This window comes from Hyla sarda, chromosome 4, assembly GCF_029499605.1.
Source record: "Hyla sarda isolate aHylSar1 chromosome 4, aHylSar1.hap1, whole genome shotgun sequence".
NCBI lineage: Eukaryota > Metazoa > Chordata > Amphibia > Anura > Hylidae > Hyla > Hyla sarda.
The window spans coordinates 301,957,651-301,983,157 of NC_079192.1; the positions used below are offsets into that span (position 1 = coordinate 301,957,651).

Sequence of the window (25,507 nt, forward strand, 5' to 3'; positions counted from 1 at the left end):
GCACTAGGAGTAGATTGGTGAATATTCTATGTTATACTTGTAGTATTGTGAGCAATATAGTAATGGGAATTAAGAATTTTTCTAAATGAATTCTGTATAACCTTACTGCTCACAGTGATCCCATCCTCATTGACAATTATTATGTCTTGTACTTTATTATTGATAATTACTTTTACTGGTCAAAACAAGATAGAGACTAAACAAAAAAGTTTTTCATTTATTATAGCAAAGATAAAATAACTGACATTGATTGCTATACTTTTCAGAACCTCCCAGTTACAGAGCCATCTAGTGGCACTGGGCAGATTACAGTCAATACATAACACCTTCACATAGACATTGAAGGGGTACTCAGGTGGAAATCAACTGGCACCAAAAAGATAAACAGATTTGTAAATGACTTCATTTAAAAACCTTAACCCTTCCAGTACTTATCAGCTGCTGTATGCTACAGAGGGAGTTGTATAGTTATTTTATGCCTGACCACAGTGCTCTCTGCTAATGTATGTATACATTGGGGGTTCAGCCTAAACAATCAATGGACAGGGGTGCAAACAGAGTGTATAATATACAATATCCAAGAAAAACAACACCACACACTGTATAGTAAATGCATACCCAAACAATGGCTCAAAAGTATAAATCTATAATTTTATTAATGTAACCATCACATACAATACACACATTGAAAAACAATTAAAAGAATCCCATACAGGGGACACCACAAACAAAACTGGATTAAGCCAGACACTCTCCCTCCTGGAGAATAGAAAAGACTGCAAAATACAAGTCAAAATCCACAGTACATAGTGTTGATATTAAAATATAGCACTGCTGTCAGAAAGAAAGAAAATATGGAATATATAAAGCAGAAGTTCCTAGCACCCCCTGACCTATAATATAGTAAATAAATAATGCATAAAATATGCAAAGTGACTGGTGCCTAGGTGCATACTATAGCAAACACAGTAAACAAAGATTCTATCCTGACACAAAGCAGGTTTCAATCCAGCTCTAAACCTGTACAATGTGGCACATGTAGGATGCTCCACATGACCCCGCGCGTTCCATTGCTCACGGCAACTTCCTCAGGGGAGTGATGTCAAACCACAATAACCCACCTTTTGTATGCTTGTGAATGAATTTCAGCTGAGGACCTGTCAAAATAGTGCACTAACCAGATTTGCACATTTTGGTCACTTCAAATATCATAAAAAAATATCTAAAAAGCAATTGAAAAGTCCCATCAAAGCAAAAATGATACTGATAAAAACTACAAATCACAGCGCAAAAAATGACCCTCATACATCCCCATATACAGAAAAATAAAAGAGTTATAGGGATCAGAATAGTACAATTTTATATTTTTTTTATAGTTCCCCCCACATTAGGTTGGCAGCATAGTTCCCCCACATAAGGTTGGCAGCATAGTTCCCCCACATTAGGTTGGCAGTATAGTTCCCCCACATTAGGTTGGCAGTATAGTTCCCCCACATTAGGTTGTAGTTCCCCCACATCAGGTTGGCAGTATAGTTCCCCCACATTAGGTTGGCAGTATAGGTCCCCCCACATTAGGTTGTCAGAATAGTTCCCCCACATTAGGTTGGCAGTATAGTTCCCCCTACATTAGGTTGGCAGTATAGTTCCCCCACATTAGGTTGGCAGTATAGTTCCCCCCACATTAGGTTGGCAATATAGTTCCCCCACATTAGGTTGGCAGTATAGTTCCCCCACATTAGGTTGGCAGTATAGTTTCCCCACATTAGGTTGTAGTTCCCCCACATTAGATTGGCAGTGTAATTCCCCCACATTAAGTTGTAGTTCCCCCACATTAGGTTGGCAGTATAGTTCCCCCACATTAGGTTGGCAGCATAGTTCCCCCACATTAGGTTGGCAGTATAGTTCCCCCACATTTGGTTGACAGTATAGTTCCACATTAGGTTGGCAGTATAGTTCCCCCACATTAGGTTTGCAGTATAGTTCCCCCACATTAGGTTGACAGTATAATTCCCCCACATAAGGTTGTAGTTCCCCCACATTAGGTTGTAGGTCCCCCACATTAGATTGGCAGCACAGTTCCCCCACATTAGGCTGGCAGTATAAATCCCCCCACATTAGGTTGGCAGTATAGTACCCCCACATTATGTTGGCAGTATAGTTCCCCCATATTAGGTTGGCAGTATAGTACCCCCACATTAGGTTGGCAGTATAGTTCCCCCACATTAGGTTGGCAGTATAGTTCCCCCACATTAGGTTGGCAGTATGGTTCCCCCACATTAGGTTGTAGTTCCCCCACATTAGGTTAGCAGTGTAGTTCCTCCGCATTAGGTTGTAGTTCCCTCATATTAGGTTGGCAGTATAGTTCCCCCGCATTAGGTTTGCAGTACAGTTCCCCCGTATTAGGTTGGCAGTATGTTCCCCCACATTAGGTTGTAGTTCCCCCACATCAGGTTGGCAGTATAGTTCCCCCACATTAGGTTGGCAGTATAGGTCCCCCCACATTAGGTTGTCAGAATAGTTCCCCCACATTAGGTTGGCAGTATAGTTCCCCCTACATTAGGTTGGCAGTATAGTTCCCCCACATTAGGTTGGCAGTATAGTTCCCCCCACATTAGGTTGGCAATATAGTTCCCCCACATTAGGTTGGCAGTATAGTTCCCCCACATTAGGTTGGCAGTATAGTTTCCCCACATTAGGTTGTAGTTCCCCCACATTAGATTGGCAGTGTAATTCCCCCACATTAAGTTGTAGTTCCCCCACATTAGGTTGGCAGTATAGTTCCCCCACATTAGGTTGGCAGCATAGTTCCCCCACATTAGGTTGGCAGTATAGTTCCCCCACATTTGGTTGACAGTATAGTTCCACATTAGGTTGGCAGTATAGTTCCCCCACATTAGGTTTGCAGTATAGTTCCCCCACATTAGGTTGACAGTATAATTCCCCCACATAAGGTTGTAGTTCCCCCACATTAGGTTGTAGGTCCCCCACATTAGATTGGCAGCACAGTTCCCCCACATTAGGCTGGCAGTATAAATCCCCCCACATTAGGTTGGCAGTATAGTACCCCCACATTAGGTTGGCAGTATAGTTCCCCCATATTAGGTTGGCAGTATAGTACCCCCACATTAGGTTGGCAGTATAGTTCCCCCACATTAGGTTGGCAGTATAGTTCCCCCACATTAGGTTGGCAGTATGGTTCCCCCACATTAGGTTGTAGTTCCCCCACATTAGGTTGGCAGTGTAGTTCCTCCGCATTAGGTTGTAGTTCCCTCATATTAGGTTGGCAGTATAGTTCCCCCGCATTAGGTTTGCAGTACAGTTCCCCCGTATTAGGTTGGCAGTATGTTCCCCCACATTAGGTTGTAGTTCCCCCACAGTAGAAAGGCAGTATAGTTCCCCCACATTAGGTTGTATTTCCCCCACAGTAGGTTGGCAGTATGGTTCCCCCACATTAGGTTGTAGTTCCCTCACATTAGGTTGGCAGTATAGTTCCCCCGCATTAGGTTTGCAGTATAGTTCCCCTGTATTAGGTTGGCAGTATGTTCCCCCACATTAGGTTGTAGTTCCCCCACATTAGAAAGGCAGGATAGTTCCCCCACATTAGGTTGTAGCTCCCCCCACAGTAGAAAGGCAGTATAGTTCCCCCACATTAGGTTGTATTTCCCCCACAGTAGGTTGGCAGTATGGTTCCCCCACATTAGGTTGTAGTTCCCTCACATTAGGTTGGCAGTATAGTTCCCCCGCATTAGGTTTGCAGTATAGTTCCCCCGTATTAGGTTGGCAGTATGTTCCCCCACATTAGGTTGTAGTTCCCCCACATTAGAAAGGCAGTATAGTTCCCCCACATTAGGTTGTAGTTCCCCCCACAGTAGAAAGGCAGTATAGTTCCCCCACATTAGGTTGTATTTCCCCCACAGTAGGTTGGCAGTATGGTTCTCCCACATTAGGTTGTAGTTCCCCCACAGTAGAAAGGCAGTATAGTTCCCCCACATTAGGTTGTATTTCCCCCACAGTAGGTTGGCAGTATGGTTCCCCCACATTAGGTTGTAGTTCCCTCACATTAGGTTGGCAGTATAGTTCCCCCACATTAGGTTTGCAGTATAGTTCCCCCGCATTAGGTTGCCAGTATGTTCCCCCACATTAGGTTGTAGTTCCCCCACATTAGAAAGGCAGTATAGTTCCCCCACATTAGGTTGTAGTTCCCCCCACAGTAGAAAGGCAGTATAGTTCCCCCACATTAGGTTGTAGTTCCCCCCACAGTAGAAAGGCAGTATAGTTCCCCCACATTAGGTTGTATTTCCCCCACAGTAGGCTGGCAGTATGGTTCCCCCACATTAGGTTGTAGTTCCCTCACATTAGGTTGGCAGTATAGTTCCCTCGCATTAGGTTTGCAGTATGGTTCCCCCGTATTAGGTTGGCAGTATAGTTCCCCCACATTAGGTTGTATTTCCCCCACAGTAGGTTGGCAGTATGGTTCCACCACATTAGGTTGTAATTCCCCCACATTAGGTTGGCAGTACAGCCCCCCACCCCCCTACATTAGGTTGGCAGTATAGTTCCCCCACATTAGGCTGGCAGTATAGTTCCCCCAGATTAGGTTGTAGTTCCCCCACCGTAGGTTGGCAGTATAGTTCCCCTGCATTAGGTTGTAGTTCCCCCACATTAGGTTGGCAGCACAGTTCCACCACAGTAGGCTGATAAGTCCCCCCACATTAGGTTGGCAGTATAGTTCCCCACATTAGGTTGGCAGTATAGTTTTCCACATTAGGTGCAGTATAGTTCCCCCCCACATTAGGTGCAGTATAGTTCCCCCACATTAGGTGCAGTAAAGTTCCCCCACATTAGGTGCAGCATAGTTCCCCGACATTAGGTGCAGTATAGTTCCTTACATTAGGTGCAGTATAGTTCCCTCACATTAAGTGCAGTATAGTTCCCCACATTAGGTGTAGTATAGTTCCCCACATTAGGTGCTGTATAGTTCCCCCACATTAGGTGCAGTATAGTTCCCCCACATTAGGTGCAATATAATTCCTCACATTAGGTGCAGTATAGTTCCCCCACATTAGGTGCAGTATAGTTCCCCACATTGGGTGCAGTATAGTTCCCCCAGCATTAGGTGCAGTATAGTTCCCCACATTAGGTACAGTATGGTTCCCTCACATTAGGTGCAGTATTGTTCCCCACATTAGGTGCAGTATAGTTCCCCCACATTAGGTGCAGTATAGTTCCCCACATTAGGTGCAGTATAGTTCCCCCACATTTGGTGCAGTATAGTTCCCCCACATTAGGTGCAGTATAAGTGCCCCCACATTAGGTTGGCAGTATAGTTCCCCACATTAGGTGCTGTATAGGTCCCCACATTAGGTGCAGTATAGTTTCCCCACAGACATACAGCCTTCAGCCATATACAGTGTATGGCTGGAGGCTATATGTCTATGTACTACCTAACCTCAGTGCTCCGACCACTGCTCCTCTGGCCCGGGGTCACGACCTACTTCTATGGCCTACAGGCCATAGCAGTAGGTCCCAGGACCGGAGGAGAGGTGGCCGGAGCACTGAAGATGACGTGCAGGTAACTTACCATGCGCGCGCGCGCGTCCTCCTCCTCGATGCTCCGCTCCTCCGTTCCTATGGACACACGCACGGCAGCAGTCCGCAGGGGGCCCCCTGGGGGATGGGAGCCATGGGCAATTGCCCAGTTTGCCCCACCTTAACGCCGGCTCTGCCCCTGTATGGGATACTTTTAATTGTTTTTAAATGTTTGTTTTGTATGTGATGGTTACATTAATAAAATTAGCGATTTTTTCATTACTATTGAGCCATTGTTTGGGTGTGCATTTACTTTTCAGTGTTTTGTGTTGTTTTTCTTGGATACAGTGCTCTTTGCTGACACCTTCCTTCCCATGTCAGAAACTGTCCAGAGCAGGAGCAAATCCCCATACCTCTCCTGCTCTGGACAGTTCCTGACATGGACAGAGGAGTCAGCAGAGAGCACTGTGATCAGACAGAAAAGAACTACACAACTTCCTCTCTAGTATACAGCAGCTGATAAGTACTGGAAGGATTAGGATTTTTAAATAGAAATAAATTAACAACGAAAAAACACAAAAATCTCCAGTAATGTAGTTTCTTTTATTGGAGACATTTGTATTTTTCACATCCAGGAATGCAGTATGTTCATCTCCTCCCTGTTTCCATTGTGGTGTGACTCATGCCTGCCAGCTTGGTTCAGTGCAGCTCATACTGATTTGTAAGCCTCTATCATACATTAAAGAGCATTATTCTTATCACACTCCTAAGGATGTTATTGTAAAAGGGTTTTCATATTTTTTTTTTCTTTTTGCATGATTGATTTATGGTGGTTTGCAATTCTAAAAGTATAACAATTGTGTAGGGCATAATAAATACACATAAATATATAATAAATGAACAGTAACATAGTGTTATCAAAAAAATATATACATATATATAAACAGCATGTATGCTCACTATTATTTATCTAATTGATATATATATATATATATATATATATATATATATATATATATAGTATGTGGTTCATATACAAGTAGCAATGCATATTCTAAAATTTGGTTTTATGCTACAGAAGACTCCTGCAAAGAAGTATAGTCCAAAAGAGAGAACGTTAACTGAACTTTTCTGTCACTGTAATTTCCAACAGAGGCACATAAGCTTAAAGCGGTACTACCGTGCTGACAATTTATCCCCTATCTAAACGCCCCTGGGGATTCCCGCGATCTTGCACGCAGCACCCCGCTCTCATCAGGCCCCGGAGCGAAAATCCGCACCCATGTAAGGTCACTCTCTGCCCCCTCAATGTAAGTCTATGGCAGGGTCCGAGACGGCTGTGTGACGTCACACGGGGCGGAGCTGTGACATCACGATCACCGGCCCCGTCATCAGACCCGGAACGGATGTTCGCTCCGGGGCCTGATGAGAGCGGGGTGCTGCGTGCGAGATCGCGGGGGTCCCCAGCAGCAAGACCCAGCGCAATCAGGCAACTTATCCCCTGATTTAGATAGGGGATATGTTGTCAGCACGGTAGTACCCCTTTAACCTCTTAAGGACGGACCCATTTTTTACCTCAATGACCAGGCTCTTTTTTTTTTATTTGACATGTATCTTTTTAAATTTCTGTCGTTTTTAATTTTTTTTTATGGTGTACACTGTGCAGCAAAAGTGATTTTATATTTATTCTGTGGGTCAGTACGATTATGGCGATACCCATTTTATATAGCTTTCTATGTTCTTTTTCCTTTTCTGAGCAAAATTATTTTTCTGCCATTCATTTTCCAACAGCCGTAACTTTTTTATTTTTCATCCAACGCCATTGAGTAAGGGCTTATTTTTTTTGCGGGATGAGCTGTACTTTTTATTGGTATCATTTTTGTGCTACGTGCTACCTTTTGATCTTTTTTATTCAGCTATTTGTACCAATATTGGCGAATTTTGCCCTTTTTTTTATGTTTTTTTTTTTACGGTGTTCACCCCGCGGGATAATTTACATTATATAGTTTTATAGTACACATCATTACGGATGTGGCAATACCTATTATGTATATGATTTGTGTTTTTGATCTTTTTTGGTGAAAATACAGGGCTTTTATTGGGAAAGGGGCACTTTTTTTTTTTTTACACTTCATACTTTTATTGTAGAACTTTTCTTTTATTTTTTACACTTCTTACAGGTTATACTATGCTGCAATACATTTGTACTGCAGCACAGTATGACCTGATGAGCTGCACACACTACACACAGCCTGTGCGATCCAGCCTCTAAAAAATAAATGTAAGAAAAATAAGAAGTTTTAAAATCTTCCATAAAACACTTCAAATGACCCCCTTATTTTCTTTTATCTAAACTACAAAAAATTAAAAATCAAATGTCTAAACTAGGTATAAGAATCGTTATTTTATTGTACAGAAATCTATCTGCTCCTCTTCTAAAGGCCAAGGAGGAGCTTCATATGTGTGCATAGTGCTGCAATCATACCTCATACCTTCCATCTGTCAATGTGTGCTCTAGTGCTTTATGTGGAAACGCTAATAATTAAGGAATAAAAAAATATATATATATGTATATATATATATATATATATATATATATATATATATATATACGGTATATATATATATATATATATATATATATATATATATATATATATATATTTTTTTTTTTTTAACAGTGCATTACCTTTAGAGCATTGGTCTTGCAAAAACCCAGCTAGATTTGGATTACCATTTAGCTAGTTATCTCCATTAAATGCAAAAACCAATAGTGATCTCGTAAGCTTATCACGAAGGGTGGCAAGCAAAAGTGACAGAATCCTCCATGAAAATTCTTAGCTGTAAAGGAAAACACAGTGAGGTGTCCTCAATTAGGAGATTGTGCTGCGCTACCCAGAAGCCTTGCTCCGAAAATGACCTTTTCTTTCAGAGCATTAAATGAGAGTGAAGAGGCAGGAAGATTGAACGGCGTACGTTCATTAATGACATTGCAAATTATTCACTGGAAGTAGATATTTATTTCCATTTTCCTATTCTAAAAATACTCAATAGAGCATGCATATAAGTCACTTTTAAAAGTGACCTTCCTGCAGGTCCTGTTAGTATCATGGATCAGTCACCAGTGGATATTCTTTTCATCATGTAAAAGGAATATCATGCAGTATTGACGGAGACATATTAAGATGAATAATTACATCATAGAATGATGTGTCTACATGACAACTATAAGTACTAATAGTGTAGTATTTTGGTGCAAAGATTGCGAGCGCTGTATAATAGACAGTTATTAAATTAGAAGAGCTGACTTTTTGCAGTCAGTGAATAGAAACATTCTTATTTACAGTCAGAAGCTAAAACATGTGGCCTAATAAAAAGGGACTCACTCACCTTGCTATATAACAGAGGGATACATTTTTCTTGCGGGAAAAAACCTCTTCCAGTTGGGAAATCCAATCATATTGTAAAAATAACCCAGCAGCGAAGCAAGAGCGGTAACATCACAAAGCTCTGCCCATCCCATGTTCCAAGTTATGGAACAGAAGATACCAAAGATGGTAGCAGATGAACTGGAGCACGGAGCAAAATGAGGTAAGTATCATTGCCATCAGTGTCACCTGCACTACCTGTCTGTACCGACAGTGAAAACTGATGACAGATCTCCTTAAAAATATTGTAACTTGAGACCTTTGTAACTTAAAGGATTAACTGTATTTTGCATTAGAACCTAAAATGCTAATTGTCCCCTCAAAAATACTTTTATTTTTTAATAACATCCATCAAAGAGCCCCAAGTCACCTTCACCTCACACCCCCACCCCAACATGTTTCTCTGCAGCTTCATCAGTTGTTTAATCAGGGACCAAATACACAATATAACTTGTCCCTTGATGAAGCAGCTTTTGCTGAAGAATACATATGGGGAAAATGTATTGGATGTTATTAAAACTTATTAGTTGGTCAGAAACAGTAGCAATACAATATAGATGGTTGGTAATTTAGATGCAATACACCAACAATCAACCAGAGTGCATGTTTCACCAAACACAACAGTATGAGATGACTCTTCAGAAATGTAACCGCCATGTGACATTTCAAATCACTTTTTTCTTTGGCCCACACAAATTTAAATTTTCAAAAGAATCAATAATAAGTTAGTATTAAAGAAGATGTTCAGCGGTAAAAAATAAAAAAAATTACACATGTCTGATCCCAGGGGGTCCAACAACTTGGACCCTCTGCGATCTCCCCTACGGGTTCCTGGCTCGGTCGTGGCTCTGCTGAAGGAAGGGACATTTTGTACCCAGATCATCAGCTGGTGGAAACACCCCCTCCATTCTTCTCTGCTAGAGCAAGTTTTGTGCTCAGCACATAAGCTGTAGTGTTGCTCTCGAATATTCGCAATGCAAATTTTATTCGTAAATATCGCATATTCGCGAATACATGAATATTCGCGAATATAGCACTATATATTCGAAATTACGATTATTAATTTTATTTTTATTTTTTTTACAGTACATATCACAGTGATCATCCCTCTCTGCTTCCAGCTTGTGTGGTGTAAAGAAGGCTCTAATACTACTGTGTGAGAGAAAATGCAAAAAATGTGTATATGCTAATTTTTGCATATGCAAATGTCCGCATATGCAAATTTTTGCATTTGTGAATTTTCGCATATACGAAAATAAAACGTGAATATTACAAATATGCGAATTTAGCGAATATATGACGAATATTCGTCCATATATTCGCGAAATATCACAAATTCGAATATGGCCTATGCCGCTCAACACTAATAAGCTGGTCGAAACACGCCTCCTCCATTCATTTCTATGGAAGAGGCAGAGACACGCGAACTGTGTCTCTGCCTCTTCCATAGAAATTAATGGAGGAGGCATGTTTCCACCAATTGACGTGCTGAGCATAAAACTCGATCTAGCAGAGCTGGAGCACCTTAGGAGATACCGCGGGGGCGGGGGCAGGGGAGGGGGGGTGTAAGTGTAGTCCCAGCGGTCGGACCTACTACGATCAGGATACATTTTTCCTGCTTGATATCTTTGTTAATGTATGCCTATTAAGAAATGTTGGGTTTTTAGAGGGACCATTTGGCCTTTTAGTATTAGTAGAGGGGAACATTAATAAGGTACTAATAGTTGGGACAATGTTATATAGTACTGCTATGAAAACCTTTGATATGTGGACACTGTGATTACCACCAATGTGCGTAAAAGGAATACTTTGGGCACTAAAGGACTTGTCCTTCTTTTGCTTTAACTTACTTCTTGTAGGGCATTTATTGTATTGACTCTTTGCAAAGCCAATGAAAGAACTTACTGAAAGCTTAACTTTGACCATTCTTTACCAACAACAATGCCGGCTGTCTGCTGGCATGTCAAATCTTTCTACAGTTTGTTAGAAATAGATCCAGCATTAGAAATGCCTGATTTTTTCAGGTTCCATGTATGAGAGCTATTAATACACACTTCCCCATCTTGGAGAGAAAACCAGCCTTCCCTTTATTATACTCATTTATTGGGAACTGCCTTCTTGTCATTATTGGGCTTTGTATTCCAATTCTAAAGGACAGCTGAATTCTTTCACTAATGCAACCAGATTCAGCTACTGTGAATTAATGGTGCTTGTATTTCTAAAAGCAAGGAAAACACTGAATAGTTGTAAGGATGTTAAAGGCTCGACTGCATATGTTTTAACAAATCATAAAACAATTAGAATGGTGTTAGTTGAGGATTTGCAGATGAAAAGACAGAATACAGATAAAAGATTGAAAATCATGTGTATTTAATGCGTACCTTACCCATTTTCAGTGTTGCATCCATCTTCTCCCGCATTCCTGGCATCTTTCTTGGTCATCCTTACAATGGCCCTGCATGTGCGTAAAACGCCAATCAGGTGGTGGTCAATCAGGAGGTGGGAGGTCCGGGCCAATCAGCTGTGGTGCTCACAACTCCCAGTGGCAGAGCATTTAAACTGTTCTCTGTATCCACCAGTGCCGTCATCGAGGTTCTCACCTGTCACTTGCATTTGTATTCCCTGTGTTCCTATTGTACTTTTGACCACCAGTAACCTGACCTTTGCTTGTTCCCTGACCATTCCTCTGTCTGTTGTACTACACTATTGTTTAGGTTTGACCCATCGCCTGTCTTGACGTTGCTTTGCCTCTGATTTTGTACTTCAGTGATCTCCTCTTTCTGACCCTTTGGCTTGTTTCCTGTATTGCTGATTTTGTATTATCTTACCCATTTATTGCTGACCCAGACTGCCTAACTATCCAAATGTCCCTGCACTTAGACAAGCGTAGGGACCATCGCCCAGTTGGATCTATCATCCAAGTAGGTAGGGAAAGTGGTTTGAGTTGACCATCAGGTCTGCACTTTCCCCTACCCATGACAAAACAATGCAATTACATGTCTAAAGCCTGCCCCACCCCAATTTTGTCTTCTAATAAAATATATTCCAGGTGTAGGTACTGTAGCTACATATTCGACCTACATGAGAAGTAGTTTACTCCTTAGGCTGATTCAGCCTATGAGATAGTCTTAATTTCCATTTTTTATTTTTTGTTACCTTTGCTGATTTTACAGCAACACCTGGCCTATAATGATTCTTTACTTTTTATATTAGAGAATTGCATACAGCAATTCTCTAATATCTCTTTTTTTTGTCTCTGTGATCCTTTTATGATACAGAGAAGTCCGATAATAGAGCATCTTAATTTTATGATCTGAGAATCTGTCAGCAGAATGCAGGATGTCGTTTACAAATGTGATTTCCCTGAGGCTTCTCGGCTCCATTATTGAATTTTTCCTGCTCATAAAGGAAGAGATTCCAATGTTAGAAATAGATAAAGAAATGAATTTATATCTATTTCCTAAATACACAAGTATATTTTCAATTTTATACAATCCATTCCATGATTTTGGGATAGGCTTGAAAATAGCAAATGAACACGTCCTGCAACGCAGAATTGTGGTCATGGCTCCAAGAGCCTAGAGTGGGACCTGTACAAACTGTATAATACTGACCGTACTTACCGACCTGGAAACAGGAGACCATCTAGAGGACCTAAGAGGGAAAACTAGCGGATGAGGTGTGCCCAATTACCGCGACCGTGGGTATGCCTGATAGAGGGCAAAGAGTCGGAGGTAGGGTACAACTGAGTTTTATTTGAATTTACAGAGCCAACACTTTAAACACCCCCGCCATCTCGGTGGACGGGTCAGGGACGTAGCGCTCGAAACAGCCAGAATTCCAGCGCCCCAACTTCTTGATGACGTGTGCAGGGGCATTGTGTTTAGACGCTGCAGAGGCTGCTCCGATCCTAAACGAGTGACCTGAAATGCCACTAGGCTCGTGTCCCAGGACTCTGACAAGGGACCGCACGTGTTTGGTGAACTGTGAAGAGGAGAGTGCTGACCCATTGACCGGCAGAAGAGGTCTGTGCGCTGGCTGTCCAGGGAACGTGGAAAGGAGTTGTGTGAGGGCCAGGACCGGACACCATTGGTGAAAAGTGGGGAAATAGCGTATGGTGGCTCCCCATCTACAGGTTTTGGTGGAAGGCAGAGTGAGTGCAAACCCTGCCCCGTGCGGTGATAGTTGGCTCAGGAGAAGACCCCGTGACCTTCGACCGCAGCGTGTGAACTCCCCCGGCCTCAAGAATCCGTAGAAGGCCAAGTAGATCGCTGCTTTGATGACAGTACTGAGTCTGGGACCAAACGGGTGAGTGTCCAGGAGTGAGGACATGGATCGGAAAAGGTCGCCAGTGACTGGTGCACAGGAGGGTGGTTTGGGACGTGACAGGACAAGGATGCCTTTGAGTGCCGCCTTAATAGGGTTAGTGGACAGTAGAGAAAGTGCGTCGGGATGTGAGAAGGATCTATGGTGTTGTAACCCTGCTAAGTGAAGCTTGATGGTGTTGTGGGAGAGGTGAAGAGAAGAATGGCAGAAACCGACATAAGCAAGAGAGGAACGAACCGAAATTGTGGCAGGGAGACCTTGTTTGTGCATGAACGTGGAAAAAGAGGCTAGAGCTGCGTCATACGCCCGTTTGGTGCTGGGTGCAAGGGACTGTCTGATTAAAGAATTAGCCACTGTGATGAAGTCTGTTAGTCCATCTGGAGATACTGTGTTGAAGGAACTGGGACCCCGACGATGTCTGCTTCTGGGTGTACCTGAAAGAACAGCTTCATGTTACCTCGTGACAGAGCGTCAGCTGCTGTGTTTTTAGTACCCTCAATGTGCTCAACACAAAAGTGAAAATTGTGCTGAAGAGCGATCAAGACAAACTTCCTGACAAAACGCATGATATGCGGGGACTTAGAACGCCCTTTCCTTAAGATGTCTACTGTGGCCATGTTATCGCATCTGAAGTGGACAGTGGAGTTGACCCACGAATCACCCCATACGGCAGCGGCTGCTACTATTGGATAGATCTCAAATAAGGCCGAAGTTTCGTGAAAATTCGGGATAAGCAGTATGTCCTGAGGCCAAGGACTGGCCAGCCAGTGTGCGCCATGGAGAGCGGCGAAACCGACGGCTGAGGCGTCAGAAACCACGGAGGGGGATGTTTCCGTGGCTGAGGGGACAAAGAGCGAGATTCCGTTCCAGTTATTCAGGAAGTGACCCCACATGGCCAGGTCTGACATTGCCTCGCTGTCAATTCGAATGACATGCCTCTGCCCGGAAACTGAAGGAAGTAAGTCCAGGAGTCTGGATATGAATGACCTACCTTGCGGAATGATCCTCATCGCAAAGGCCATCATGCCTAGGAGGCTTTGGAGCTCCACCCTGGATACTGTGTGGCACTTTGTAATTTTTTGGATAACCTCACGGATCCTAGCCAGTTTCTCCTGGGGAAGCCTGGCTTGCATTTCCTCTGTGTCTAAGATGATGCCTAGGAAGGTGAGCCGAGTGGAAGGGCCTTCGGTCTTATGGGGTGCGATTGGGACCCCAACTTCCTTGAACAGCCTCAGCAGTGACCTGAGATTAGAGGGACTGTGACCAGGGTGTTCCAGCAACAGGAATTCGTCCAGATAGTGGATAGTGTAGTGACAGTTGGAGACATGTTGTAAGGCCCAGTGTAAGGCCGTGGCTAGTTAATCAAAAAGCCAGGGGCTACTTTTGGCTCCAAAGGTGAGTTTAGTGGCAAAGTAATACTTGCCTGCCCATTTTACACCATGCCACTGCCACAGGTCTTGCTTGATGGGGAGAAGTTTGAAGGCGTCGGTAATGTCAGCTTTGGAGAGCCACGTGCCCCTGCCCAGCTGTAGTATGGCCTGTATGGCTTGATCGATAGTGGAATATTTCATACTGAACTGATCGGAAGGGATCAGTGCATTGATGCTAGGGATGTTAGAAGAGTAAGGCGCGGAGAGGTCATAGATTAACCTTCTTTTATTAGAAAACTTCCCAGTGGCTAGCCCCAACGGACTAACCCTCCAGACAGAAAAAGGGGGTACATCAAAAGGGCCGATCATAAAGCCTTTCAGAAGTTCAGTTTGTATTAATTCTGACACCACCGTGGGTTCAGCGAGTGCTGACTGAAGGTTAAGGCATTCATACGTGCTTTGAGGCAACGCGACCAACCCTGTGTGAAAGCCTTCGCGAAACCCCCCAACTAACCATCTGACCCAGCAGGGATCAGGGTGGCTGGCTAGAATGCGGGCCAGGGCGTCAACCCGCACCATGCCTAGTCACGCCTGGTTGCCTTTTTGAGAACAGATGGAGCTGGGGTGGGCCCGGAAACAGAGAAAACACACATGGAGAAGCTTGCAGTTGCTGTAGGTGCATGCAGAGAGGTTGAAATTGTTACATATCTGAGTCTTGCCCAGAAACCTGACCGGCCTACCTAGCCTGTCTAGAGCAGGAGAGTTCCTCTGACTGGGGCCTATGGAGATATTTTGGCTCCTGTTGGTGCTTGTATCCGCCTGATCTTTGCTCAGGGGGCACCAATTAGTGGTGTGTGCAGTGACCCCGCACCAGCTGCAGGAGGGGGCTTTTAGACCTGCGAAATGCTCGCAGTAAAGTTCAGTGTCAACGGCTCCCCAGTTGGTCGTGTAATTGAATTGCTCGAAAGAAGCAGCTGCCTTAGCAGCAAAAGATTTGTGGTACTCGTAGAAAGTGGACCCTCCGTGTTTGTACGCCATTTGTGCGATCTTGTGGAGGTACAAATCAAGTTCCTCCCTGCGACTGGGACTAACTGAGCAAATGACGTCTCTATATAGCCCAAAGGCTATGACAAACTCGTTAATTGTTAGTTTCCTGTTAAGCCTGGCATCTTTGCTTTTGAAGGTGACAGCGAGATCGCCACAGGCAATGGTTTTGGTGTCATTGATGTCCGTGGTGGCTATCAGCAGAAGAGCCAAGTTGACATTCTTGCCCTCCAGAATGTCTTTTTTAATTGCTGCCGGGATAAAGTGTGCGGGTGTAACATTCGGGGGAGGCTGAAGCATACCTGAAGGCGGAGCCTGAGAGGTAGAAGCAACAGGAACAGCGGGGCCTGGGGCTGTGTCCGTGACCCTGGCGTGTTTCATGTCCTCTAGTCTATCCTGTAGCCCGGACACTGATGTGAGCACCTGGCTCATCATGGTGTGGAGCTGCGAAAGTGAAGCACTGGACGCTTGGTCCGATGCTGCTGCCTGCCTCGCCGGGGGGGCCCGGTCTGTGCCCAGCAGGTTGAACAGCTCCCCTTTCTTGGCTGAGGCCGGAAAGGGGGTGCCCCTCCTCCTGAGTTCCTGCATCAGTTTGGGGATTGTCCAGGTACGGTAGGAGGACATGCTACCCCGGTCCGAAGCTCTTGCTGGGGTCTCGGGGACGGAGAGGGTGTCCTCAATGTCAGAGGGTTGCGACATGCTGCGTCGGAACCTGTCCGGGCCAGTAACGGGTGCCGGTAGACAAAGTTGGATGCTAGTGAGAACAGGGATGGTACCTGAACAACTCTGGCTGCTATCTTGTAACACTGACCTGCTGTATCCTGAGTTGTGGGAATAGAGGGAGCCTGAATAGGCACGATCCGGCTCACGGCTGAGGGGATACACAGAGACAGACAACAAATAAGTGAAAATGGGTGGCAGCTGAGTGCCTGACGTGATGAGTGCGTGACGTGGTGGGCAAAAAATGAGTTTCCCCCTATATATTTTTCTTTTTTTTTTTTTTCTTTTGGGGTGTGTCAGATAACGGATGACCCAGTGTTCGTGTGTGTCGAGTTGCGTTGTGCTGAAGCAAGTCAGGAACAACGGGCTACACCAAAGCCCCCACCGATGCGAACGGCCCAGGCTGAACGGGGGTGTCGGCCGCCCGAGGCCCTGGGCCGCGACAGCGGCGGGTCCAGCGCGTGAAATGTGTTGGCCAAAATGATTGAATGTCGTGCAGAAGTGAGAACTGATGGCTATGTGAGAAGAAGTGAAATCAGTATATGCGTTTTTTTTTTTTCTGTTTTTTTTTTTTTATATACCTCGAGCTGAAAGCTGAGAGGCGAAGCCACTTGTGGGGCTTAGGAACGACAGTGGAACCTGAAGGGTAAGACAAATACTAGAGTCATTAATGATGAGGGACAGCATGTGCCTGGCCATAGGGCTGGTTCCCCCCTTTTTTTTTTTTTTTTTTTTTGAGAAGGAAGGGGGGGGGCAGGTGTGACATGGTGACCGAACCTGGGTGATGCCGACGCTCACGGCCCGACAGCCCAGACCCCGGGCGCCTCCCCCCCCCGCGGCACCCGACCATGCGTAAGCACGCCGGGAGCTAGCAGGAAAGGGGGGAGAGCGCCCGGACCCGACTGTGGGATGGCACCCTGCGCACGTCCCGGCCGGCCCCCATGACAGGGATGGCGTGGCTCCGGGGAGTGGCGCCGCCCCCCTCAACGGCGGGGCCCCGCCCCCGCAGCCCGTGTCGCCGCAGAGCTGGGTGCAGGAACGGAGCCCCCCCCGTGGCGACGCGGCGCCGGGTGATGACGCGGGACGCCGGGACGCGAAGCCCCGCCCCCCCCCCCCCCCCCCCCGGCCGCCTCGCGGCGTCGGCCGGAGCGGGGAGCGGGCCACGGGCCCGGCGAGCACGCGTACTCTCGCCCTCTGTATTGTGGGAAGGAGTGACCGGAAGCGACGCCGACCGCCGGGGCGAATGGGGACCCCGCAGCCCCGCGCCGCAATCTGGAGCGTGGGACGGGATCCCCGAGCCCGGCAGCAGGCGCAACTCCACTCCCTCGGGACCGGGAACCGGGCGGGCCAGGTGAGCGGTGGGGGAAAACGGAAAGGGGAAAACATGCAAGAAAAACGGGGTACAAAAAACCTGGGGGAGCGCGAGGAGGCAAGCGACCCAGCTGGGGGTGAGCCTGCTCCGGCACTACGAACCCGGGCTGAACAACATAGAGCCACACTGGCACTTACCTAACCAACCTCTGCGAGGACGGGGGATAGAACCGTTACACACTACCAACGACACTCCAGGGGGGGGGGGACGTATGCACTAACACGGTAGACTACTAGAGAACTACCGCCAACGTAACACACACCCCCAGATGTGGGAGAGGGGTGGTTATATACCCCACGCCACTCCCACAAATAAAGCCAATTAGGCTTAACACTTGTGCTGACCATTACAGCCATGTTTAGATATGTAAGAAAAAGACATCACCGGTCATGCCTGATGAAGCGGACCGCTGTGCCGTGAAACACGTTGCATCTTGGGAAAAATAAACCTGTGTTGGCTTTTACCTTTTTGTTGGTCTGTTCGGTGCCGTAAACATCTACCGTTTGCTGAAGCAAGTCTGTATGTGATGTTCAGATATAGTAGGAACTGTTCTGGAATTTTAGTGTGGTACAATTTTCAGCATAGTTTACATGGATGGGTATTTCAAAACCCCATTTTCATGCACCATGGGTGGACAGAAGCATTGCTTTGAAGGGAAAATGCAGGTAAATCTTTGGTCCCTTCATTCTTAAGATTGGCAGTGGTCCCAGGGGCCAGATTCCTCTCCGCTGTTCCCTAGCCACCCTTGATTCTGAGGATCTCCAAGGCTGTCAACAGTTGCATAGCATATCCTTAGGCCATGTTTACATGATGGAATTTCCACGCGGAATTCCACAAAATAATTCTGCAAGGAAGTTCCGCAAAAGCAGAGTCTCATTGATTTCAATGGGATTCTGCTGCACTATGCACATGGCGATAATTCTGATTCCAGAGTCAACAGAAAGAATAGACATGTCTATTCTTTCTGTGGAGTCTGCACTGAAATGCATTGCCGTCTATGAGATGGTGCATTTCCGAGCAGTCCTAGTGCTGGCATGTTCTGTCGACGCTCTGCTGTGACCCTCCAGATGTTGCAAAACTTCAACTCCCTGCATGCCCAAATAGCAAACGGTTGTCCGGGAATGCTGGGAGTTAAAGTTTTGCAACATTTAGAGAGTCACTGCTTGAGACCACTGCTTTAAAGGGGTACACCTGAGCCAGAAAGTTAAACAGATTTGTAAATGACTTCTTAATCCTTCCAGTAGTTATCAGCTGCTGTATGCTACACAGGAAGTTATTTTCTTTTTGAATTTCTTTTCTGTCTGACAGTGCTCTCCGCTGACACCTCTGTCCATGTCAGGAACTGTCCAGAACAGGAGCAAATCCCCATAGCAAACATATCCTTCTCTGGATAGTCCCTGAGACAGACAGAGGTGTCAGCAGAAAGCACTGTGGTCAGACAGAAAATAAATTCAAAAGTAAAATAACTTCCTGTGGAGCATACAGCAGCTGATAAGTCCTGAAAGGATTAAGATTTTTAAATAGAAGTAATTTACAAATCAGTTTACCTTTCTGTCACCAGTTGATTTAAAAAAAATGTTTTCCACCGGAGTACCCCTTTAAACAATGTTACTATGAATACACCACAGAAAGCTGAACTCATTCCCTCTACACCTGTGAACCATATACTTTAATAACACGAGAACATCTATTTGAAAAAAGTAGTGAAAAGTGTGAAGTGACAAGCAGTGATGTCTGGAAGATTATAGCGCCGAAATGAAAGAATAAATCATGTTAGACTTCACAGCGCAAACTATGTATGATTCAAAATGAAAAGTGAGCGTATGTCTAGATAAAAGACACTGTGCATAGGTAAAGGTAGAGGACCCCAGAGGGAACCTGAAGATTATTATCAGAATATTGCTTTACTTAGATATTAGATACATGTACATAAAGAAAAGAAATATATATATATATATATATCTTGGATAATGTATTTTTAAGGGCACATACTGTAAAAATATTTTCACATGTCACCGTGAAAACTCAGCAAATATATCATAAAAAGGTTTTCAAGGAAAAACATTGATGGCCTTTCTTTAGAACAGTGATACAGGAGTCTATCCCACGGGACCCCACTGATCATCAGGATAGAGGTACTGCAGCACTAGCTAGAGTGTCAATACACCTTTCATGTTTTTCTAGACACAAAGTTACATTTCTTCAAATACACATTCTCAGCCCAATTCGCCGACCTCACCTATTACACTTTGCTGGCCTATCCTTAGCAATAGCCATGTGTATTCCTGTACAATCCCTTTAAAGCAGTACTCCACTGGAAAACATTTTTTTTAAATCAACTGGTGCCAGAAAGTTAAACAGATTTGTAAATTACTTCTGTTAAAAAATCTTAATCCCTCCAGTACTTATCAGCTGCTGCATGCTCCATATGAAGTTCTTTTCTTTTTTAAATTCCTTTCTGTCTGACCACAGTGTTCTCTGCTGACACCTTTGTTCATTTTAGGAACTGTCCAGAGTAGGCGCAAATCCTCATTGCAAACCTAACCTGCTCCGGAAAGTTCCTGACATGGACAGAGGTGTCAGCAGAGAGCACTGTGGTCCGACAGAATTTTTTTTTAAATCTACTGGTGCCAAAAAGTTTATCAAATTTGTAATTTACTTCTATTTAAAAAAACTTTATCCTGACCACAGTGCTCTCTGCTAACACCTCTCTCCGTGTCAGGAACTGTCCAGAGCAAAAGCAAGTCCCCATAGCAAACCTCTACTGCTTTTGACAGTTCCTGACACAGACAGAGGTGGCAGCAGAGAGCATTGTGGTCAGAGTGTAAAGAACTACACAACTTCCTCTGGAGCATACAGCAGCTGATAAGGACTGAAAGGAGTAAGATTTGTAAATAGAAGTAATTTAGTCTAACTTTTTTTGGCATCAGTTGATTTTTAAAAATGTGTTTTCCACCGGAGGACCCCTTTAAGCTTTGCCCCCATATGGCATAGGGGTGGAGCTTAAAGCATAGTAGAGCTGAACAAAGAAAGCTCTGTATTCATGCTGGATCTGCTATGCTGTAAGCTCTTTCCCCCTAAGTATACATTATGAATAAAAAAAAAAATAGCTTTGTTTTTAACCCCTTAACGACCACATACGTAAATGTACGTCCTGGTGCAGCGGTACTTAGCACACCAGGACGTTTATTTACGTCCTGTTCATGACCGCGAGCATTGGAGCGGTGCTCGCATAATACTCTGCAGGTTCTGGCTGCCATCAGCAGCCAGGAACCTGCCAGTAATGGGGCGACATCTGCGATCGCGCGGATGTCTGCCATTAACCACTCAGATTCCGTGATCAATACAGATCACGGCATCTGCGGCAATGCGCATATTAAAATAGATGATCGGATCACCCGCAGCGCTGCCGCGGGGATACGATCATCTGTAATGGTGGCCGGAGTTCCCCTCACCTGCCTTCTGCCGTCTCCCAGCGTCTTCTGCTCTGGTCTGAGATCGAGCAGACCAGAGCAGAAGATAGCCGATAATACTGATCAGTGCTGTGCCTTATGCATAGCACTGAACAGTACTAGCACTTAAATGATTGCTATTGATAGTCCCCTATGGGGATATAAAAAGTGTTAAGAAAAAGTTGAAAAATGTAAAAATTAAAAAGTGAAAAAAAAAGTGAAAACTACCCTCCCTTAATAAAAAAGAAAATTGTCCCTGTTTCCGATTTTATCCCCAAAAAGCATAACATTTTTTTTATAAACATATTTGGTATTGTCGCCTGCGTAAATGTCTGAACTATCAAAATATAATGTAAATGATCCCCTACGGTGAACGGAGTAAACATAAAAAGTAAAAAAAAGTCCAAAAATGCTGCTTTTATATATGCAAATGTGTTATCAATAAAAAGTAAAGATGAAGGCACAAAAAAGTGCCCTCATACCGCCCTATATACGGAAAAATGAAAAAGTTATAGGTGGTCAAAATAGGGTGATTTTATATTACTGATCTTGTACAAAAAGTTAGAGATTTTTTTAAGCAGTACAAAAATAGAAAAGTGTACAATGTGAAAACAAAACCCTCCAAAGTGTGCAAAATAGTTTTTTTCATTTCAATTTCCTCCCTAAAAAAATTATTCCTTGGGTTCGCCGTACATTTTTTGGTAAAATGAGTTGTTTCATTACAAAGCACAATTGTTCACGCAAAAAAAAAAAAAAAGCTCTTATATGGGTCTGTAGATGGAAATATAAAAGATTGGATATGGATTTTAGAAGGCGAGGAGGAAAAAACCAAAAAGCAAAAATAAAATTGTCCAGGTCCTTAAAGGTGTACTCCCACCCTAGACATCTTATCCCAGGGGATAAGATGTCTGATCGCGGAGGTCCCACCGCTGGGGACCCCCGCATTATTGCATGCGGCACCCACCTCTTTTTACACCGGAACCGCTGGAGGCTCTGAGTCGCGAGTCCGGGATGGAAGTCCGTGACGTCAGGACTCCACCCCCGTGTGACATCACCCCCGTCCCCTCAATGCAAGTCTATGGGAGGGGGCGGGTTCCGGTGTAAAAAGAGGTGGGTGCCGCATGTAAAAGGCGGGTTCCGGTATAAAAAGAGGTGGGTGCCGCATGCAATAATGCGGGGGTCCCCAGCGGCGGGACCCCCGCGATCAGACATCTTATCCCCTATCCTTTGGATAGGGGATAAGATGTCTAGGGTGGGAGTACCCCTTTAGGGTCAAAATGGGCTTGGTCCCTAAGGGGTTACATGGTTTATTAAGGACAAGAAAATTAGTGCCTAACCTGTCCTTAGGTAAGTTCCATTGAAGTGAATGGAGCAGTGTTGTAATACCCCACACAACCATAGCACAGGTGTGGTGCATTTTCTAAAAGAAACTAGCTCTCTTTATCTAGTCCTGTATAACTCCTTTAAGGGTGCGTTCACACATGTGTATTTTTGCTGCAGATCTGCAGCAGATTTCCTACTGCAGATTTTGCTGCCCATTAAATTCAATGGGCTGCAAAATCTGCTAAAGCAAATCTGCAGCAGAAAATACACACATGTGAACGCACCCTAAAGGGGTTCTCCGCTGCCCTGCCTTCCGGAGCTCCGCTCGCAGCGTCCGGAAGTTCATTACTCCAAACGCTGTGTGCGGGCTTTCGTGACATCACGCCTGCACCCTCGTGACGTCACGCCAGCCCCCTCTACGAAAGTCTATGGGAAGGGGGCGGGCGTGACATCACGAGGGGGCGGCCTCGAACACGGAAGCCCGCACACAGCATTCGGAGTAATAAACATCCGTACGATGTGAGCGGAGCTCTGGAAGGCAGGGCAGCGGAGAACCCCTTTAAGTTGTTTGTCTGTAGTAGTAGTAGTAGTAGATATAATGGAGAAAATGTATTCAGAGAGTTGCACTGCTTATGTGGTGTAAAAAAAAATAAAGAAATTCTATTTCTTTTTACCTCTTTGGCATTTTTTTATTGTGATTTTGGCCAACTGGGAGGGTAGGGCGCCATAGGCCCAATGCATTTATTATTGATTATGACAAAAATTGGCACAAATGATAGCATAAATCCTAGCCTGCTCATAGCAGGTATAGATAAACATTTCTAACATTAGAACAGCCCATACTAAATTTGGCGCATCTGACTCCGACACACATTGTTATAAGACTAGAGCATGAAATGCCAGTCTTGATAAATCTTCCCAAGTCATTTTTCGACAGCGTGTAAGAAATTCTTCATACTGTTGACTGCAATCTGGCATTTGGAGGCCATTAATTCCTACGAATGCGATTTCTGTATACATGTGACTTTAATGAAAACTGGCAATGATTCATATCAATTGAAAGCAATTTTTTTCAGGTCAAGTACAAGTGATTATTGCTAGATGTGGCTGCACACAAAATAGTAGAGGGGAAAGCAATCTGAACAGCAGTGTATATATATAGCACTGACCAATAATGTAGCAATCTGCTGACTGACCTGCAATTGTGTGACATTTGTAACTGGATTTTATATGTGTTTGTAATGAGATTTTATATGTGTAATATAAATAACATAACTACAGCTGGAACCTGATTCCAATGATCAAAGAAATTGGGGAAAGTTTTATATTCTGATTATGGAGGTAGATATTGTGATTTTTATATGTGATTGTGATATAATTAACAAATGGTGAGTTCCCCACATTTCATGTTCCATCCCCCATCTCATGTTCCATCCCCCCATCTCATGTTCCATCCCCCTTTTAATGTCCCATCCCCCATCTCATGTTGCATCCCCCTTTTAATGTCCCATCCCCATCTCATGCTCCATCCCCTTTTAATGTCCCATCCCCCATCTCATGTTCCATCCCCCTTTTCATGTCCTATCCCTCCATTTCATGCCCCATCCCCCTTTCATGTCTTTCCCCCCATTTTATGTCTCATCGCTTCCATTTCATGTCCATTACCCCAATTAATGTCCCATCCAACTATTTCATGTCCATGTCTTCCCATTTCATGTCCAAGTCCAACCCCCCCCATTTCATGTTCAATCCCCCTATTTTATGTCCCATCCTGCCATTTCCGTGTTATCCGTGCCATTAGCCAATATCAGTGGTCTCCAAATTGTGTCCCTCCAGTTGTCTACGCATAATGAGAGGTGTAGTTTTGCAACACCTGTAGGGCCACCGTTTTGAGACCCATTTGAGTATACTCTTAGGCTAGGTTCACAATACGGAATTACCGCCTGCAATTCCGCTTTGAAATTGCAGGCGGAAATTCCTATTGCTAAAATGTATAGTGTAGTCAATGGGTTTCCGTTCACAAATTCACACTTCAGAATTTGTGAAGGGAATTTGTGAACGGATTATCCACTTTAAAATGTCCACCTGAAGAATGGCGTTGCTCATTCTTCAGGCGGAAATACTTGCGAAACACATTGCAGTCTATTGGAGACTGCAGTGTCCGCTCGGTCCTGATTCAGTCGGCGCTGGCCACACTCGGGCATTTTCTGCCCGGAGATTCCGCAGTGTGAACCTAGCCTAAGGGTCTATTCTGGAGTGTGAGAGTGTGGAATCCCATAGAAGTCTATGGGCTTTAATATAAGGGGGAATTCCGCTTGCGGAATTCCACAAGCAGAAATCCTGCCATGTGAATAGACCCTAACATAGGAGGTCAGGTCTGGGTCCGGGCCACAGAACTTGAATTACAAGGTGATAATCACAGAATTTTGTGCTGCCCACAATTACACTTAGCACACATGGGCATTATCATGATTGGATTGCTTTTGTGATTAATTGTGCAGCCCTAGTACATGCGTACATGTGTGTTCATATATATGGACATTTATCAATGGGTTTAGTAAAGTTTTCTTTACTATAATTGTTGCAAAATTGTCGCAACTGCGACTACGCGATTTTTTGTGCGACATTTTGACTGGAAAGCGAGAAAAGCAAGTTTTCCAAAAATTAACTACGTAGTAATAATTTTAAAATGGACTACGGGTAGTCAGGTATTTATTAACTGCGACAGTCGCAACTGCGCAAAAAAATAGGGTTAAAAATTGACTAAATTTACTCCAGCTCAAACATGGAGCAGAAAAAGCTACTACCAAAGTAAAAAAGGAAAAATTGATTACGTGAAAGAAAATTATCAACAGGCTGAAACCAGTTGATAAATAAGTCACACATAAGCAAAAAAAAAGTAAGGAAAAAATTACTAAAAAAAAAGAATACATAAGCAAACAT

The 25,507-nt window shown here is 44.4% G+C and overlaps 1 protein-coding gene and 1 long non-coding RNA gene across 5 annotated transcripts in view; one reads left to right on the top strand and one right to left on the bottom strand.

Annotated features, from left to right (window-relative positions):
• The window catches only part of UNC5A (unc-5 netrin receptor A), a 420,372-nt gene that overhangs the window by 207,853 nt on the left and 187,012 nt on the right, over nucleotides 1–25,507 (top strand). The window lies entirely within an intron of this gene.
• LOC130369440 (uncharacterized) overlaps nucleotides 1–25,507 on the bottom strand; it is a 69,854-nt gene that overhangs the window by 5,852 nt on the left and 38,495 nt on the right. The gene's annotated exons all lie outside the window — the stretch shown is intronic.